Source organism: Monopterus albus, unplaced genomic scaffold (assembly GCF_001952655.1).
Source record: "Monopterus albus unplaced genomic scaffold, M_albus_1.0 scaffold279.1, whole genome shotgun sequence".
In the NCBI taxonomy this organism is placed as follows: Eukaryota; Metazoa; Chordata; class Actinopteri; order Synbranchiformes; family Synbranchidae; genus Monopterus; species Monopterus albus.
The window spans coordinates 215,211-235,521 of record NW_018128159.1 but is presented as its reverse complement, the minus strand read 5'-3'; the positions used below and the strand labels follow the sequence as shown (position 1 = coordinate 235,521).

The 20,311-nt window shown below is 41.8% G+C and overlaps 1 protein-coding gene across 1 annotated transcript in view; it reads left to right on the top strand.

Moving 5' to 3' along the window:
* The first annotated feature begins 3,676 nt into the window (after positions 1–3,676).
* sema6bb (sema domain, transmembrane domain (TM), and cytoplasmic domain, (semaphorin) 6Bb) overlaps positions 3,677–20,311 on the top strand; it is a 152,267-nt gene continuing 135,632 nt past the window's right edge. Inside the window, exon 1 of the mRNA XM_020622375.1 lies at positions 3,677–4,906. The gene's annotated coding sequence lies outside the window, so the exon portion shown is untranslated. The remainder of the gene's footprint in view (positions 4,907–20,311) is intronic.

The following is a 20,311-nucleotide window of genomic DNA, read 5'->3' as shown; positions in this document are numbered from 1 at the left end:
CTTTGTTTGTAGCTTGATGATCCATGTGATTACTTTGGAGGCATCTTTATTTTGCCTTCATATTTATGCTGAAATGGAAGTTAGCAGACAAATTTAACTTAATCTAACTTAACATATCATGCTACTAACACACACACACAGACAATATTCTCCTCTCCTACCTTATTACTGTACCTCAGGAGGAGGGTGGCTGTGCTGCCCCTCCTCATTCCCCCATGTTGTTAAAAATTAACAAGTGCATTCCCCATCAAAAAATGTAGTTTTTCACTAAGCTTTCTCACTTTCTCATGGCACTTGGTCTCCTTTTTATCTGGCTCAGGTCGGCCTGTCTGACTCTGACACACTGATGAGATTAAAGGAAGCGGATAAGCAGAATGAATATGCCTTTATGTATTTATTCTCAGCACACAAACTTTGACAGGAGATGAAATGGTGAGAATTCAATTGTTGTACATGGCTCAAAGCTTTTGTGTAAAGTAAATGGAAACAGTGATAAAACTAATGTGGGGATTTTAAAAAACTTTGGAAAGCTATTTCGTTTTAGAACAGAAAATTGTCAGTAGTAACTATACTAAGTACAGTGAGAGGCATTGTAAAACCTCCCTATATCTAGTCAGTGTTACACTGCAAGGTTTCTATAAATAACTCCTATTTTGGGCACTGATGAGGAAAAGTGACAATGCAGCCATTTAAAAGTAAAAGTCCTACATTCATAGTATATCACAAAAAACGTACTTAAACCTGCAATAATTGATTTTTATACCTCATGAGGACAGTGGAAACAAGCTAAAAACACAATACACACATACTGTATTTCAATTTTGAAGTAGATATGGAAACACTCGCTGTGCACTACTTGCTGAGCACCAAACAACACACAGAGTTGGTGAACATAGTGTTGTATTTAAGGTCTCATTACACAGAATGGTTTTTAAAAGAGTTTTATATTATGAAATACAATTTATTGCCTTGGCTATTACCAGCTTAAATAACTACTGAAACATTAACATGTCACGCTGCAGCAGACTGAGGTGAAGCTTTCTATCTACTGTATATAAAAACTGTAATTTCATAAGTTAATCATATGTTGTATGTAAAACATAACGGTAAACTAATTTGGCTATACCTCTCAAGTAAATGTTAGTGAGTAAAAGGAAAAATACAGTACTGGAATAGAAAGACAAAGTAGCATAAAAATATTAGCATACTAGCACTAAAAGTCTTCTGATGGTTCAAAATGCTGCAGCTAGAATTTTAACTAAATCCAGAAAGTTCAGCCACTCTACACCAATTTTAGAGTCCCTCTACTGGCTCAGATCAGGCAGACATCAAGAAGCTGCTAATGACATACATAATCTTATATGGGCATGCCCCGTCATATCCTTCTGATCTCCTTAAACCTTATATTCATCTCTGTGCTCTCCACTCACAGAATGCAGACTCCTGTCTGTACCCAGAGTTAAAAAGAGGTCTGCTGGCTGCAGGGCCTTTTCCTATCGTGCCCCTTTTGCCTACAACAACCTCCCTGCTGACACCAGACTGTCTGACTCAGTGGAGACATTTAAATCCAAAGTTAAATTCATTTGTATGGCATAACTTCAAGTAGTGGCATCGTGTTCATTATACAGTATCTTGCCTTGGATTTGATACTATTCTCCTACTGGTAGGTTTCGATCTCAGTAGATCTATTAAACCTGGTTATAGTCTGTGTTGGCCTGCTGATGGGGTTATTGCAAACCTTTGGAAATCACTGTACCTCTCTAACCCTGCTTGTTGCTCATACATGTTTATATAATGTTCTTCGTATACGCTGTTACAGTATGCAATTTTTGTCCATAATGTAAATCTATTATGTTGATTTACCCCGTAGACATGAAATCTATTGAATTTCTGGCCATCCTGGAAGAGGGATCCCTCGTCTTCTTTTCAAGGATTAAAAGACAGAGGTTGTCATAAGTGGTGCACATTGAAAAGCCCCTTGCGACAAATGTGATTTGTGCTATTTATTGGTGGATGTTACTTTGTCCTTTCACTGACTTGATAGCTCTTCACATCTTGTGCTTCTCTGCAGTAAAGCTACCTTTGCATAACTTCTGACCAAAATGGTTCCTTTTCTGTTTGGTTAGTTTCAAACTCTAACTTTAGGTGGGGTGACAGTGCAGTGCAACAACAAGTCCTTAGCGTCTGCATTAGTTGAATGCCATAAAAGACAGAATAGGTTCTTACAGACACATGAGGCATGCTAGTTTGTATGTAAGCTCAGGAGAAGGACAAAATTCAAGTATAGAAGGAGAAATCATTCTGCTGTTGGTGCCTGAATGATGATCTTGCTTTCAGAGCAGTGTCCAGCGTGGTAACCACAGTCAGCCTGTAGAATGACTTTCAGCAGGTCTCCTCTGGACAAAAGAAACTTAGTTTTTAAGTTTTAATTGTGGACACTACAAAGTCACAGGCAGCATGGGGTGATAAGGTAAGCACGATGAACAGTATTGGTACAGGCAACGTTTGACTGTTTACTGTAAGAAAAAACAAATCAGCCAACAACAAGCAACCCAAAACAATGTTCTACAATAATATTAATGTTAGACAACATTATATGCTCCACACAACTTCAACATATTCAAAAAAAAGGAATTTGTATAACATTATCCATAATGTGCCAAGAGAAGAGACTCTGGCATTTCTTCCAACATCCAACATATTAGATTATATGGAAAAGGCTGTCAGGTTGCTTGGAGAAGATTTATTAAAAGAGTGAGCCTTAAAGCCCATAGAAGTCATAATTTCAAGGATTTATTATTCATATATCAAAGCTTAAAAGTGCCTTAGGCTCCCAGCAATTTCATGGAGAAGTCCTGTAACACATGCAGCACCAACACATTATCCACTGACACTGATGTACATAAATGCTTTTCCATATGCTAATTTTGGTATTAAGTACATTTTAGGTTTTTATTTACACTCAGTATGAACAGATGAACTATGTCCATGGAAGAGTCACTACGACGCAACTGATGTAACACCCATTTCTGGAAGCTTATTGAGATTTAATGGAACTAAATTATTCCTCTGTATGTGTTAATCTAGGTTCATGGAGAAGATCTACATGCCAAAAGTCTTTAAACTCAAGGATGGAAACCTTTTTCTCTTTCCTGTTTCTGTTGGCAAACAGTTTTCAAGTGTAATGAATTATTTGATGTAATAAAATGAATGGAACTTTCAGGAATTGTAATGAAAACAAACTGTTTCCACTAAAAGTATATGTCCTGCAAAACATTTATGCATATTTATATGGTACTGAAATTAGAGGCAAATGAACTAATTGATCCCCTGCTTCACTGCCAGATGTTCAAAATGTCCCATTTAATACTTATTGTCTTGTTGACCACTCTGAAGCTGCATTATATTTCAGTTACTAGCTGAGAAATACTGTAAATTCTCCATATATTGTTATTAGATCATAGGACAAACAGCAAAGTATAAGAAAGTAATAGTAAAACGCACATTATGTGAATAGAGTGCGTTGAAAGCATCGTTCATAAGACCAGTGCTTGTGTTTGATACAAATTTGCCCCTTCAGTTGATTGGATCCACCTGTGATATGGTACTTTGCATATTACCTGACCACCTAATTATTTACAAATATTAGTAATATTGTTCCAAATGATCGAGAAACTGCTTTTAGTCAGCCATGTGGTTCTCTTTTGACGCCTGCGCTGTAAGTGTAACATGTCCGAGGTTTTCTAAGGCGCCTGTTGTTTGTCTTTTGTGTATAAAGGATCCTTGGAATAAGTTTATCCATACCGCTCTCTTCCAGTGCGCGCCCAAGGTTGGCTTAGGCTGTGTAACAAGATGAACAATTTCAGTCCTCACGTTGCCACAGTTAATATTTCCGACACAGAATCGGCAAGTTGCTACCACAGTAAGAAGCTAGACTTAGCCATTGTGTGGGTTTTCTGGATTTGCCGCCTCGGAATTAAAACTAATTAGTCATTAATCAATTCCATTCCAGTCACTGCGTAATTCTGCTTCAGGTTTTGGCACCACCAGGCTTTGGATGTCTCTTGTGGATGACAGCAGGGAGCAGTGCTGGAGATGTTGTAGCTCATACTACCGCTAGAAGACAAACCCAGTGGTCCTCCTATCTCTCCGAAGCTCCAGAGCGCTCTTTAAGGAACGGGAACTATTTTTAATATACCGATGAATGAGACTTTATCCTGTACTGACCCTTGAGCCAGACTCTGTCTGGACGTGGGGCACATAAGCAGGCAAGAAAAACGGCGTTTTCTTTCACTGAGACCCGAGGTGAAAAAGACGCAGCAATGACAGAGCAGCAGTCGTGCGCAGCGGGAAAATAGACCAACTATTGTGGGAACGGAAGACTGATAACACAAATGGGCGGTCAACGAGAGCGGCAGATGTAATTTCCAAACGTCGCAGTTGGGTTGGTGCCAGCGGGGTGTTGGATGGGTTATTGCGTTCTCTCTTTCACCATTCACTGCTTCCAGCGTTTCCCGATTACTTGAGGATCTCGGACGGCTGTCTGTGAACGAGTATTGCTGCAGAGACTAACGGGGAATGCCATGTGTCGTTGCACGAGATAGAAGCTCTTTGTGGGCTGTTTTGCATCGGGGACAGGTGGTGCCGTGTGTGTGAGTTGAAACCAGCAGGGGGGCGCGGACAGACAACCCCTGAGACAGTTGTCCTAGGGATGTCAGGGCGACGTACGAGAACAGTTTTTTGCCAGAGACAGGTGCGACAGGGAGGAGTAGTTTGCAAAGCCCTACACAGGATCTGATAACGCACTAACCAGTCTCCCCTCTCCTCTGACCACTCTCGGATTTTTGTAGCCAGCGGGACACACACTGTCGCTGTCTCGGCAGCACCTTTCCACCGATAATCAGAGGTAAGTGACCCGACCCCAGCTGTCCTGCGTGAAGGTCTGCGGTGGTGGGTGGTGATGGTGCGCACTAGGGCACGGGCTCTGTCGCGCCTTGACACTTTGGATAAATTGTATCGCTTCTGATTAGATGAAGAAATGTAGTTGTGGGGAAATGTTAAAACCAACTATATTAACACATTACCTGACTGATCGGTAGTCTTTTGCATCTTGACTCGAGGTTTCATTGTGTAGTTCTCAATTTCATACTGCGTAGCTTGCAGCCACGCACAAAATAAGCAGCTTTCAGCTGTCCGGACCCCGAAGAGGCGCTTTACCATTTATGTGTTGATTGGATACTGACACGACTCCGACTCCGATTGAAAATAGCTGATGATTATGTATTGACTAATATCATTATGTTCTGATAACAGTTACTGTCTTCAAAACACCTCTGTGTCACTCACCCATTCATAATTGAACAGGTTTTCTTAAGGAACTCTTTAACTGTGGTATTTGGGACTTTGTGTGGTGTGCCAGTGGGATTTTCCGTTCTGGCTAGGCACAACTAGAAAACCTCATTTTAAAATTGTTGAGCTGTAGAAACCAAGACTGTTTCTCCACCACAGAATTCAAAATATGCCCCTCTCACTCTCTTTCTCATCATGCGCGTGTGCGCGCTTGTTGTTTGTATGTTGTGTATGTCAACTGCTAGAGGTTGTGTATGCTTTTCAGTCCTACTAGCTGGGCCTTTGGCGTTCACTACTCCTGCCTTCAGGCTCTGCCATCTCTCCCTCCCTCGCCCTCTTCTCTCCTTCTGCAGTAGCTGCTGTCTATACAGTACACTAGCTGGCTGGATAGTGTCAGAATCACATTTTTGCTTTTTGTGTGAAGACGGCTAATTCCCAGTAGCTGGCTCTAAGTCTCCTAAACTTTCTCCATTTGGAAGCTGCATGTTTTTGTTGCAGTCCCTGTTTCAAATTCAAATTGCCTTTCAGTTGCCTTTTGTCCAGCGCCAAGGTTTGTGGACTGGAAAGAGAGACAGAGAAGTAAGTGAAGTCCCTGAGGGTCAGAGCATTTCTATAATGAGCCTTAGTGTGTGAGAGAGGAGAGAGACAGAAAGACAGAGCTAAAAAAAAAAAAAAGAAGTGAGACAGCACTCCTTGTCCAGCATGATGACACAGCCAAGGGAATACCAGCACCTGCACTAACCTTTCTGTCGCTGGCCTGGCCGTGTCAATCAGCCTTGGTAGACAAGAGGCTTTTTAATTCCTCTTCCATTTGTCCTGTCTCCCACTATGGCAGTCAGGGCCCAGGGGTGATGCTACAGGTTCCAGTTAGAGTAGACCCTTCCTGTCTGCTGCGCAGATGCAAATCAAGGATTGTTGTACTTCACCAGACTGTGTTTCAGACCCTTTTTATGGTACTATAAGTAAGATGCAGTAGATGATGAAAGGGAAGAAGTTAGGATGAAACATGAGGCAGATGAAAGAAGAGATGATCATGAACTGTCGTCAGTTCATCTGAGTGTCATTTCTTCTTTGGCATGCCAGAGGAGGATTGATGCCCTCTCCTCGCATGTGCTGACTTCCTCTTGTAGGTCCATCATGCCACTAGTAGTTAGAAGAGAAGCACTTCTAGAGGGAATGAATTAATAGACAACAGAGGAAATACCTGTCTGATGCAATCTCTGATCATCTTATTGTACAGGATGTTGTTGTCTCTTGTTAAGGAGCCAAGGACAAAATGCTTTATGAGAGTTGAAAGTAGCACCATCAATTGCTTTAAGTCATCTTTATAAAGTTTTGAGGGAAAACTTAGTAAATAAATCTCTTTTATTATACTTTAAGGGTTGTGAACAAGATTAGTCAACCAAAATTATCATGAGACAGATCATTTTGCTGTAACCACTACAAATATATTTGCTCTTTGTCAAGATATTACGTTAATATTTTCATAAAAGCTATTTTGTCTTGATGACATTGAAGAACCTTTTAATACACAGCCTCAGAGCAGTTTAATTTCTTTTTGCAAACAGGGGAGAGGGGATAAGTGTTTCCTGAGTCAGTATATAAATAATCAGACTGTAGGAAGCATTACTCCTGCCAAAAGAAATGACTCAGTAGGGGGCAAGATTGAGCAGAGAATTATGTAAGGCAAACAAAAGCAATAGAAGGAACAGTGTACCTGATGGTAGTGCTGATGTCCTGAACACTAAAAGTGATTAGTAGAGAAACCTCAACAGAGGAAAACGCAATAGCTGCAAGTGAGATTCTAAAATAGGAGTAGGATTTTGTGTCAGTGGAGAACTTGTAACAAGGCTAAATGTGTGATCAGGAAGCTAGGCAAGGGGTTTGTACCGCTCCAAGGTTCCAGTGCTGATCTCAGTTTTTGGCTGTGCTTTCTCCATCCCCAGTGCTTCTCCTCACAGCTTAACAAACTGCTCACTGGAGCTTGGCTAATCCTTGGCCAGCAGTGCCCAGTAATTTATTATAAAGTTAGTTAATTTGGGGAGATCTGAAACATCTTACTAACTACACATGCACTTGACATATTTCAGCTGTCTTTACTGTGGGATTTAAATGGACATTTAGTTTGAAGAAGTGTGTGTGTGTGTGTGTGTGTGTGTGTGTGCAGGTCACAGAAAAAACTGAAAGAGTGAGAAACTGCCTATGTCTGCCAGAGAGAAACACTGTTCATCACATTGTGTCTGCCTTCCTGTCTTATATGAACTTTGTCTGTGTGTGCGTGTGCCCATGTGAGTTAGTCTATCTGTGTCCTATACAAGTGTGATTCAGTGCTGTCCAGCCTTGGTTGAATGGGTGCCCTGTTTGCGCCTCGTTTCTGACGCCAGCAGCCGCTCTGCATGCCTTGCTTCAGAGCAAGTGTTGTGCCCTATGTGCTAAAATAACAGGTGTCTTTACACAGAGACTAAATCCCTGTTCCCCGCCACCCGTCTGCACTCTGAAGGGGGCTACAGCTCCTGTGGGCCTGGGGAAGTTCCAGTGTAGAAATAAAATGTACAGATTAGACAAAGCATAATTTGCCACATAAGTTCAGGCCAAACTGAGGAAATAACAGTGTGGTCACAGAAGATATGTATGAAAATATGTAGAAACTTGAATTTGATATTAAAGTAAAGATTGGAAATGTTTCTGAGATCCTCAGCTAGGTTTTCCTAGTAGAGAAACCTTCTTTAGCACCTGCTCATGATCTAAGTTATGCTCCCTTCAACATCTTATATTCAAATGGGCACACCTCCAATTTAACTTTTTTTTAGGTTAAGTAAGCTTGGACCTGAGATAACTAAAAACCTGTTTTATGTACTTAGGCTAGGATGTGGTGTAAAGATGGAGGCAAGAGGTGTTTGATGAAAAACTCTACTGAGTTGCATTATGGGAAATGTATGACCCAGTGTTTTTTGCCCATAGGGGCAAAATACACAATAGCTTTCATATCGACATGCTTGATCTGTATCTTGTGTGTCCCCTAGCTTTATAAACATACTAAATAATCACCTTTTTTGACCAAGTACTGTATGTTACACACAAGGAATTTGTGTGTAACCGAGGCAGCCATCTGTGGCGCCAAGTCAACTGATGGCTTTAACCATCGGGGGCAACTTGGGGGTTCAGTGTCTTGCCCAAGCACACTTCGACATATGGACTGCAGGCACCGAGATTCGAACCTCTGACCCTCCGGCTGCTCTACCCACTGAACCAAAGTCGCCCTACAGTAAATAAATCCATAAGTAGCTCTGAACAAGGAATACTGGTGTTGAAAGGTTGCTTTATGTAAAGTCACAGTGCTCCTTTCTCTTTGCAAGTATGTTTTCATACTGTCTTGTGCAGTAGCACACACCTCCCTACAGTTACAGCACGTTAGCTATAGCCTGTAACTAAATACATCCCCTTTGCAGTTCTTGTTCTGTATGCACTGCTTTAAGATTGATTTATGGTTCTGTGTTTAATCTACACTATATTGCCAAAAATATTCACTCGCCTGCTTTCACATGAACTTGAGCAACAACCGATTCTTAATCCATAGGGTTTAATATGATGTTGGCCCACCCTTTGCAGCTATAACAGCTTCAACATTTCTGGGAAGGCTGTCCACAAGGTTTAGGAGTATGTTAATGGGAATTTTTGACCATTCTTCCAGAAGCACATTTGTGAGGTCAGACACTGATGTTGGACGAGAAGGCCTGGATCACAGTCTCCACTCTAATTCATCCCAAAGGTGTTCTATCGGGTTGAGGTCAGGACTCTGTGCAGGCCACACCAAACTCACTCATCCATGTCTTTATGAACCTTGTGTTGTGCACTGGTGCACAATCATGTTGGAACAGGAACGGGCCATCCCCAAACTGTTCCCACAAAGTGGGTCATATTGGGGTTAAAACTAATACATGTTGACGAGCAGTTACTTTTACTGAAATTACAGCAACACATAAGAGAGAAGACATCAGAGGAGATGGTCTGTACAAAAACTGAACCAACTGAGGCAGAACAAGGGGGATTTTCTGTGCTTGTCCAGCCACTGACAGAAATGAACAAGGAAATGTGATGCAATCAGTCATAGTTGTTGCGGTCTGCATCACTATGACATGTAGCTACATTTCTAGAGAGGTGCACATCAGGCTATGGCGTAGGGTACGAAGTTATACGTTACTGACTCTGTACCTACAGCATAGATTCAACGTAGAACCATAGACAAGTTTTACATCATACTCAAGCTAAAGGCTCTTCACCCAAGTTAAGGGACAACATATCTCACTTACCTTGTGCTGCAGTATCTAATCCTGAAGGTTGATTTGGTTTTATGCACCCGAGTTTTGGGAAATCAGAATGCGTGATTACTGCCTTCATCTCAATACAATGAAGATAAAATTTTGTTTGTGGTGGTCACAGCTGTAAAAATAACCTAAAAAAAAAAATCAAAAGTAACATGTCTTTCCACCAAGTATTCCTGTTATTCTGGATAATCAACATGCTGTCAGTTTTCATCAAGACTGTTTTGTTGGTAGAAAGGAGTTCCAATGGAAACAGCACATACAGTATCTCCAGAGATAAGTGGGGAAAAATCATTTCCAGAACAAGCCCTTCAGTGACCCCCTAACTTAAGTTTCTTCTTGCCAAAATGTGTCATAAGGGTAAATAGTTTAGTTTACTCTAATTACATTTCAGTATTGTCCCAAATATATGTGCATGAACACCTGTGTTTTCCATTGACTCCTGTGAGCTTGTCCAGTCCTTCTTATAGTTCTCTGGGTTTAGGCCAAACTCAGGCAGATGTACTAGACATGTTCTCTGTGGGACCAGAGCTGTCGCCATCTATGTCAGTCTAGTCTGTGATTGACAGACTGGTAGGAAATACTACTGAGTTGCAGAATCTGGGGGCTTGTATTAAACCTGTCATCTTAGACTCCATTTTTTGTCTGTCATTCTTCAGCTTTTCTTCCTGCTTGTTTTCTTTCGCTCATTCTGCCCCCAAACCGCTGCTTCCATTATTATGTCTTTTTCCCCCTCCCCTGGTGTCCTTTGCTTTCCCCTCCTCCACTTTTTTCCTTCCTCCCCAATCTCTGTCTCTTTTGGATCTTGATGTCAAGGCCTCTCAGTCAGTGTGGTCCATGTCTGCAGGCTGTCACTGCAGGGACATTGCCCACTGGGACTCTGAATGGGACAAATTGACCGTAACAATGTTCCCACTTAGCATGTGGAGCCTGGAGAAAGAGAAGGTGAAAAGTTGTTTGAGGAGCGGCCCAGCCACACTGGTGGGGTGGGGTGGGGTGGGGGGTGGAGAGCGAGAGCTGGGCAGCTTTTTAAAATGTATAAAAAGTCACACACCTTGTCTTTTTAAATAAATACCCTCTTTACATATTCTCTATCTTTTGTGTGTGTGTGTGTGTGTATGTATGTATATATACTACAGCTTTGCTTGTTGTTATTAGCCCAAGGCTACTGCTGGGGTTGCCATAGTAGCAGGATAAACACGTTTGCCTGTGACCCTGCGTGCCCTCACAAATAAATGCGCTTTGCAAGGTCCAGTTGCCCTCCAGGGGGGTTGGTCATGCCTGGCAGTTTGATATGCACTAAGGTGCTACCTCTGCCTCAGTAGAGGGTCAAGGATCATCCAGCCCACCATTAAAATGCAATAAGGGCTATAGCCCAGTGGGACCCTCTACGCCATTTAATCACACGTGGTTGCTCCCTCATCATTTGCTCTCTCCTTTTTATCTTTTAATCACTTGCTTTTCCAGCGCTAGCTTCATTTTACTCTCATCTCTCTGTCTGCTTCATGGCTTTTATACATCTAGTGCAATGCCAAGGCAGCCCGAATAGATGAGAGAGTTCAAAGAAGGAAGTCTGACATAGTCAATAATAAGCGCACTTTCATTTTCCATTGAAAAGTCTCTCTTGGAGGCTTTGCTCTCATTGGCAACCACAGGTTAACCTCTCCTCTGAGTTTGTAAAGTGTGTGACTTCAATATTTTTGTCTCTTCCCTTTAACTGTGACAGGATATCTTGGAGAATTTGTAGCAGTATCTTGTTGTGTAAGCCTGAGGTGGCGCAGTATGACAGGAACAAAGTATGCAGCTGCTATCACCAAAGGCCAAGTGACTGTTGAATAAAGATGCTTCCCATTGCTATAACTGGCATTCCATGTAGGCTTGTTGTACCTCCACAGGGGGAATGTGTGTCTTTCCTATATCTGAACAAGGTACAGTAGTCACAGGGGTTTCTTTTGTTCTCTGCAGCAGTGAGATTTCCATGAGTGTAAACTCCATCGCGTTGGCAGCAGCCCATGGGTTATACTGTGGGAGACAGGGTAAAAAGATACCCAGACATGACAAAGATGGACACAAACATTTACTTCCTAGACACAAATAAGCAGCCAGTGTGTGTAAGCTGAATTTGTTTCATGGCCTTTCTTATCATTAAGCCACATTCACATAGCCCCCCAACTTCATCTGCAGTGTTGGGGAAGCTATTTGAACCCATCGCTTTGCAAGCTACCAATTACTTCACAAGTTGAACAAGTGGAGCAAGTTGGACTACAGCAAAACTACTCTAGGCAGAAATCTAGTTTGGTTAAGTACAGCTACTAAGGAAAAAGTAGTTCAAACTACTTTAAATCGAAAGTCACTTTTTCCCGTTGCCACAGCGAATCGTCAGACTGATGACTCACATGTTGACATTGGCTCATGTTTTACACCGGATGCCCTTCCTGTGCAACCTGGATTCAAACCCAGGGTGCCACGGCGAGAGCGCTGCGCCTTAACCACTAGTCTACCAGGGACAGCAGTTCAAACTGCTTTAAATAAAAGTTATTAAACTGACAATGTACTTGAAATTATAACAAAATGTGATACAGAAAATCATATGGCAACAAAAATGTCACTCAGTTGAGTTTATTGCAAAAAGTGCCTACTTGTTCACAGGTCATACATAAACCAATTAAATAAAAAAGCCCACTGTTCATGAGAATGTGGAAAGAATGTCAGCTCTGACCAGTGGGAGTCTTGCGCCGAGCACAATCACTGAGTTAGCTAAGTAATTCTAAAACACCATGCAACAACTTTTCTGAACATTTGTTAGTAAATGGTAATAATCAGTACCTATGACTAACTGACACCTGATGTATTCAACTTTAGTTCAAATGGAAAACATTAAAAACTATAGCCAAATATTTTTCACAAGTGAACTGACAGTCCAGCTTCCTAGAATAACCTTGAGATCTAAACCTGACCTGAGCTAAACAATCCCATCTGGGCTTTTCACAAGGACAAAATTGCCAGAAATGTTATATAGTCATTGTTTTTAGTTTCAGTAGTTGACAACACAAAAATGGCAGAAAAGTAATTTAACTACTAGAATCACTGTGCAAATATGAATGTAACTGAACTACTAGCAACCTACTGCAGAATTTACTGTAGTCAAATGAATTACATGTAGTTCACTACTCCCCACCGCAGCTCGTCTGTCTCTGTCACACTCCTATGAAGTCTCAGCGTCAGCACAGTCCCAGTAAAGGGATTAATGAGGGGTCATGATAAGGAAGGGAGAGCACAAGCCAGTCCAATATATTGCACCATCTGAAATACATGCATGCAGATTTGCACACTGATGCTCACACTTGTATATTCCCAGTCATACATGGAGACACACATACTCACTGCTAAGTAACAAGCCACCACAAGCTGCAGTTATATTATTTCTTACATCTGCACTGATATAAATAGCAAAATGTATTCATTTTATGGCAGTCATAAACATACGCCTCCTTGGTTTTATTTGCCATGCAAGCTTGCTATGATCACTAAGCAGATACTGTAACTAATAAGGCACAGTTTAAGTGCTGTGAGATGGGAGAACTTGTGAGTAGAAATGCTTTTCTCATACCCCCAGAATCATTTCCCATATCAGCACAGCATGAATCTGAAGAAACCGTGCCCCGTGGGCAAGACAGGTATTGTCCTGCTGCTATTTTATAGCTGATTCATTTCTCAGGGGGACTTCCAGCCCAAATGGCTCTATCCTATAGTTTTATGGTCACAGAGAAGCACCAAAAAAAAGTGAGAAAGAAAGAGAATGTTCTCATCTGTGTTGTCTGCTCCAGCTGTGGACAGAATTGTTTACTACTGCAGCTTCAGCTCTTGCTGCTGTGGTCTCATTAGTGTCGGTTTCAAGCTTGTGACTGTATAGGTTTTTAAAGATAAAAAAAGTTAGTCTGCTCATTCTGCTGCCAAACTACCACTTGTTTTGTGCTTGAAGGTAATTAACAACTTAATACGTTCAGTGACCTGGGGGAGTCAGTCATGCTGACAAAAACAAAATGAAAACTCTGGCTTGGGAAGTTGGCGAAATGGAGGGACGGAGCACAGACTGTGACCCGCTGTCTCATTTCACTTTATGCTGGTGAAGTGAAGAGAAAACAGACAGTGGGTGAGGCAAGAATGGGCACCGATGGTTTATGGGTGAAGCTGAACTGTAAGGTAATTGGAAAAAGTAGAGAAGCATTGAGCAGAGAGATGGAAAGAGAAGCAAAAAATAGCGAGAAGATGCTCTGTTGCTGTTGGAAAGGGGAAGGAACATGCAGTGGTGGAAAGTAACTAACTACATTTAAGTATAGTTTTGAGGTATCTGTATTCACATTTTACAGGTTAATATTGTTCCTTTTACTCCACTACATTTATTTTTAACTTTACTTACTTTTTATTCATTCATTCATTTTCTACCGCTTAGTCCCTGAACGGGGTCACGGGGGGGGCAGAGCCAATCCCGGCCAGCAAATCGGGCGAAGGCGGGGTACACCCTGGACAGGTTGACATCGCAGGGCTAGCACATAGACGAACAACAACACACACGCACGCACGCACTCCTATGGGCAATTTAGAGACACCAATCAACCTAAGCTGCATGTCTTTGGACTGTGGGAGGAAGCTGGAGTACCCAGAGAGAACCCACGCAAGCACGGGGAGAACATGTAAACTCCATACAGAAGGGTCCCGGGTGGGGCCCGAACCCGGAACCTTCTCGCTGTGAGGCAACAGTGCTAACCACTGCGCCACCGTGCTGCCCCCTACTTATTTATTAGAACCATAATAATACAGAAATTACAGTATAATCGTAAAACTTACTGAACTCCAATGGAAAATTCATGAGCTATGCAGCAGTAATTCAAATTATAAGTATATATGCAAGTTAAAACTAGCTCCCCCTTTACCAGCTGCAACATCAGATGTGATGCACACAATAATACATCAATAATTATAATCCATTAATATACATTAATGTTAAATGTGCCATGCTGCATAATGAGTGACTTTACTTTTCATACTTTAAGTATGTTTTGATGCTAATACTTTTGTATTTTTAAGTAAGTCACATTTTGAGTGCAGGACTTTTACTTGTAACACCATATTTTTATCCAATTGTATTGCTGCTTTTACTTAAGTAAGGGATCTGAGTACTGCTTCTACCACTAGGAATATGGGTCCTTGAACATATTCACCTAAATTAACGGCTCAGAAGCACCAATTAATGTACAGCCTGGCTGTGTGTCTCTGCTGTGCTGAATCAAAGAGGTCATGCTGTGCAGTGCGTCTGCTCATCTCTCAAGCCTGTGTGCATGCGCTCACATACACACTCACCCCACTTACACACACTGAGGATTTTAGCCAAGAAACCTGAGCCAGTAGGAGTGAGAGATGAGAGCATCACACAGAGCTAAAAGCTGAATGTCAAGGTTAAAGAACAAAAGGATGATGATTCTGCCTTTGTTAATAAGTGGTGAAGGGATAAAGGGAGGATCTGGTTTGACATACTTATGAGGGGATAGAAGATGAAGAGGTGAGATAAGGAGTGAAAGACGAGGAGGGGAGGACAGAGTGTCTTCTCTGAGGGTGGAAATCACAGAATCAGATCCAGGATCCATCTGGAGGCAACAGGTCTTGTGACAGCAGGTGGGTTCCCAATCCAAATATCCCAGTTGTGGGTGACAGCCAAGAACCAAGCCAGGGTCTCCCCATGTCCTAGTCCCCTGGCCCACCAGCAATCTGTCCCCTGATACTAACCAGAGAGGCATGTTTGTTATGATGGATTATGGATTGTTCACACTGAAAGTGGATGTTGATTACATGGTATTAGCACTGCTGAATTCATTAACATTAATGTGTCTTGAGACGAGGAGCTGTTACAATAGTAGTCGCAAACCAATAAGCCACAAAAGCAAATATAATTGATATCCTACACACATAACAGCTACTTCTAAAGCCTGTCTCTGGTTACAATAGAGCTGTTGATTGGCAAGTCCTCTGAACTGGGTTTTCTGTGGTTGCTGTGCATTCAGAATACCATAGCTAGCGTCCTCACACTAGCTAGCGGGTCATTCGTATTTGCATGTAAATGTTTTTCACCCCTTGGCTTTACTGGTGGCACAATCAGAATGGCTCTCTGTCTGCATCACTTAGAGGGAAGCTGCAATGACTGACTGTGACATTCAGAGCTCAGGCCAGGCTTCACCCATTCATAAGCTTGTTCGCCTACATGTTGGGAAGGAGAATGCAAAAAGAAAGGGTGTTTTTTTGTGTGTGTGTGTGTTGATGGGATATCTAGTCAGTAGGTTCTTTAGTGCACATTCACAGTGCTATTCAGAATGGCTTGATTTGCTCTAAACATCCAAATCAAACCCTGTCACCCTATATCCTCCCACCTTATCATCCTGCTCTGGAGCCTGAGTTTGGCCACCTCCATCGTCCTATGGCGTCACTGAGATGGACACTTGCAAAGCTTTTTTTTGCTCCAACTAGCATGACACACACATACACAGGCACCTCCCACATGGCAATGATGGGAACATTTACGGTAAGTTGTATATTACCTTATATAACTTACAGTAAATATCAATTGTACATATCTATTGGTAAATTAGTACTGACTGTACATACTGTAGATACTGCGTACTCTGCACTGCTGTTATTGCACTTCTGGTTAGATTCTAAACTGTATTTTGTTGTCTTGAACTTGTACATGTGTAATGACAATAAGGTTGAATCTAATTTCATGTGTGAATGAATAGGTGCACAACAGAGCAATGTTTGTGTTTGACTCATGTAGCACATCCTGGGGTTTGGCGGTCTGTCAGGCATCTATCTGCCTCTGTCATCAAATGATCTGTGGTCCTTCAGGACTTTTAAGCTGTTTCTCTGGTTGCTGAGTGAGGTGGGCCCGGAGGTTGTCACAAGACAAAGAAACTTTCTTCCCAAGCTGGTGGAATATGTATTTATGACATGAATATGATTATTGTGTGTTAAGACAACCACAAGGCTCCACTGTTCAATATTTCTTCTCCTCTTGGTGTTTTTTTTTTTTTTTTTTTTTTGCTGCAGCCTTTTTGTAGTCTTCCTCTGATTTGTGTGTATTTTACGTCTTTGTCTGAGAATGTAAGTATGTCTCTGCCAGTGTGGAACATTTTGTGTGTATATATAAATACGATAAACATAAAAACTACTCCAAAAGTTTCTCATTTCCAGTTTATGCCGGTGTGTGTTTGATGTGAGAACACTTCAAACATTTCTTTAATTCTCCTCCTCGACATTTGAGCACTCATAATTATAGGACGTTCCTGTATGGTTTGTCTGCTGCATGGTAAACTGAAACACTCATTTGTTGCTGTTATTATATGCTGTAGTTGTGCATTTGCTCTTTTTCTAAATATAGTTTCAGGAGCAGTGACACCATAGGGGTTAAAGATGTCTATGCACTGGCCTTTTATTAAAGCCAAGGTGGTGAAGTGTTGGCTCTAAATTGGATTTGTAATAGCTAACTGATTATTTTTAACTCACAATGTATTGACTATGGCAGAACTGCTCTTTTCATCCCTGTCCTTACCTGGTGACTTCATCATCGCGCTGCCTCGACATCTTATTGTGCACACCCACACACAGCTCACTTGCTACCTGCTGCGGGTGCTCTAACCTTTTCAACAATTATCTGCTTGCTTCTTATAAACAGCCGTATGTGGTCAGTCTGTTTCATTTCAAAAGCAGACACGCTTTCCCCTGGCTCTCTGCAGCAACAGCAGCAGCAGTACAAGGAAACTCGATCCCAGAGTCTAAACTGAAGTAATAAGAAAGACAGAAAATGCCTGGGAGGCTGCTTTTACAGGCTTGAGACATGTCATGTAACATGAAACATTAAGGGTGCCACAACAAGGAGAAAGCATTGACTGAGTTTTCCCATTTGAATGCATGTTGGAGAAGAAAAGCAATAAAAGCTACAGTATGTTGCTGCTGTAACAGTGAGTAAACAAAGGCCTCTGCTAAAATAACCCAAGTCATCATGGAAACATGCCGCTGTTGTGTTCCCATCATGCGCTTAACCTGTAATGGAGCATTTTTTTCTGCTCAAGTTTTAAGTTATTGATGACTGTCAGTGAGCATGCCTTTAATTGTTTTACCCTGAGGGGGCGAGCTGAGTGCTTACACATGGGTGAGTGATGCTTCTGCCCAATGTTAAAAATGGAAGTTATTCTTGAGTGAGTTTTTTTTGTTTGTTTTTATCACTTACCTTACAGGGAGCAACACTCGTCTCTGGAAGGCAGTCTTTATTAATTTTGTTTTTTTTTTTGGCTCAGGATGATTCACCTAGCATAGAGACTCTCTGCTGTCATCAGCACCATTAATGGCCACAACAAAGTAGCTTTGAAGCTCTGCGCAGCATAGACCGTAATAGGAGGAAAGCGTTAGGCTCATACTATAATGGAGGGAATGCTCAGGGGCTTCACTGTTTGCTCCTTAGTTCAGATTTCTGTCCCCTTTCATAAGATAAGGCTTTAAAGACATGTAGACCAATTACTCTTGTCTGTCTCTTTGTTGATCTTTCCTCACCGCCTCCCATCTCTGTTTGACCAGACACTGACATTAAAGGTGAAATCTAGAAATGCAGCAGCAGAGACCATAACTACACAGGATAAATGATGCCAAAGTGATGAATTCATGACAGCAAAATCATCCCTCTATGGAGCTATTTTTGAGACAGATGTAGCAACTGCTGGAAGCTTTGGATTTATTCCTGTCTCTTCTGTTAATTGGTTGCATTATGTTCATTTATTTGTTGCATTCAGATGGTGAATTTAGTCTCTTGCAGATCCTTAACCAGCTGGCTCCAAACACAGACACTTTTCCTTTCTTCATCTCTTCTGTGGGTGTCTCCATGGTTTCCTCAGTTTATTTAATAGTCAAGCAAGTATAGTTTTGTGTGTCTGGCATTAATACAGTTAAAATGTAAAATGGGATTATTTGTCTGGAACGTCCATGTCAGCCCACAGGAAAAAAAGCAAAGCCACTGTGTTGAGCCTTCATTAATATCTAAGTACTCAGTTGTAACAACTAACACACACACTCTTTATGTGACATGTGCACACATACCTTATAGCTGCCCCACTAGCCTCGTCACTTCTTATCTATATATTTGTCATGTCACAAAATTCAAAAAGGAAAGCAGGGAAACTTATTACGCTCTCCACAGTCACTTGCATGTGTTCTATGAGCCAGTAGCTCAGCATTTCTTTGCCATTGTGAAGTCGGTTCCCTGGTGCAGATAAGAACTATTGTAATTGCCAGTGTGGAAGTTGACTTGTTTCCTCCTTGGGAATTGCTATCCAGGCTGAAGCAGGCTTTGAGACACTTTTTGTTACCATAAAAGGTCTACATCAGTGTCTTTGTCTGGAGGTGGGGTGATTTCATTTGCATCTGATAATCCCTTTTCACTCCTGAAATTAGTTTCTCTCTCTTGAGGCTAAAATGCAGAAGCAAAATTTTAAATGAGTGAGGACTACAAATGTAAAAGTGTGAAACAGAACTGATAGGGAAAAGAGTGAAAATGTGTGTCCATGTGGGTGTGTGTGCGCCCGAGTGTGTGTGTGTTTGTGGAGGAGGCCTCTCTGCCAGCAATCAAGGACTTTTGTTGGCACACTCACCTGATTGAAATGAATAGATTCCTGGATAGTGGACACGGGGGGGGTGGTGGGTGGCGGCAGTCACTCTCTCTCTCTCTCTCTCACACATGCATGCACACACACAGGCTGGCTCAGTGGCTCATTAATACACCTTAGCACCAGCAGCTAGAACAGGCATTGAGCCAACCCAAAAACAGAAGCTAAGAGGTAATGCTCACCACAGGCCACTCTGGGCTGAGCAGAGGGGTAGAGCTGAGCCTCTGCCAAGTTTTAGGTATCACTCATTAGTATCTATGCACAAACTAGTGAAGAACCCGGAGAGAAAGAGAGAGAGAGAATGAGACACAAATAAAACAACGCACAAGCTTGAGCACAAACACTTGTGTACAAACACAGCCAGCCGTAAAAGCAGCTCAGCTAACAACCACTGATGCTTTCACTGAAGAGCTGCTATTTGGTTAGACTTAAAGCTTAGGAGTGTCTATATAAGGGGATGTAGTGATAAATGCTACAGCAAAACACCCTCTGTGAGCTACTGTTGTATTTAGTGAACTCCTTTATCTAAGTACCAAGGGAGACTGAAGGGGAGAGTAGATATAGAACTAGCCTGGGTTTTTTGCTCACAAGCACAGATCTTGCCTCATGTAAACATACCATGTGAATGTAGCTGTGTTTGAAAGCTCTTTGTCAAGCATTTCATGACAGCTTGCATCAGCACCGTTAACAGGAGAGTACTATTGATTTTGTCAAAGTGGTTTCAGAAGCAAGATATTGTTATTTAGTGTGTGTATACTTCAGAACATTTTGTTATTGTTGTCAGGTGTCTCTATAGTGTTGCTCATGAACGCTCAAAGCAGGTATGCTTATTTTTTAAGGTTCAGCAAGTCTAAGGCCAAGGCAGCTATAGTTTCCCTTCCAAGACCTCCTGAGACTCAACCCTGAGGACCTGGACTAATTCTTCTGCATCACATT